The sequence below is a fragment of the Otolemur garnettii genome, unplaced genomic scaffold (assembly GCF_000181295.1).
Source record: "Otolemur garnettii isolate 467f Iridium unplaced genomic scaffold, OtoGar3 scaffold00313, whole genome shotgun sequence".
Classification (NCBI taxonomy): Eukaryota; Metazoa; Chordata; class Mammalia; order Primates; family Galagidae; genus Otolemur; species Otolemur garnettii.
Window position 1 is genome coordinate 289,599 of NW_003852708.1, and position 413 is coordinate 290,011.

A 413-nucleotide genomic window follows, 5' to 3' on the forward strand; every position below is an offset into this window, starting at 1 on the left:
TATTTTTTAAATTTGTTCAGATAGGTCTGATGGCCTAGAGTGTGATCAATATTAGACAATGTTTCATGTGCTGATGAGACGCATGCATATTCAGTAGTTTGGGGGTAGAATGTTCTGTAAATGTCTGTTAGGTCCATTTGTTTTAGAGATGTGGTTAAGTCCATTGTTTCCTTGCTTATTTTCTGTTTGGAGAATCTGTCCTGTTCTGTCAGTTGGGTGTTGAATTCCCCAGTGATTATGGTGCTGACATTTATCATTTTGCTTAAATCTAGTAGAATTTGGTTTATGAATCTAGGCACTCCTTTGTTAGGTGCACATATTTAGGATGGTTACATCTTCTTGTTGAATTGTTCCTTTCACCATTACATATTGACCATCTCTGTCTCTCTTTACTCTTGTTGATTTGGAATCAA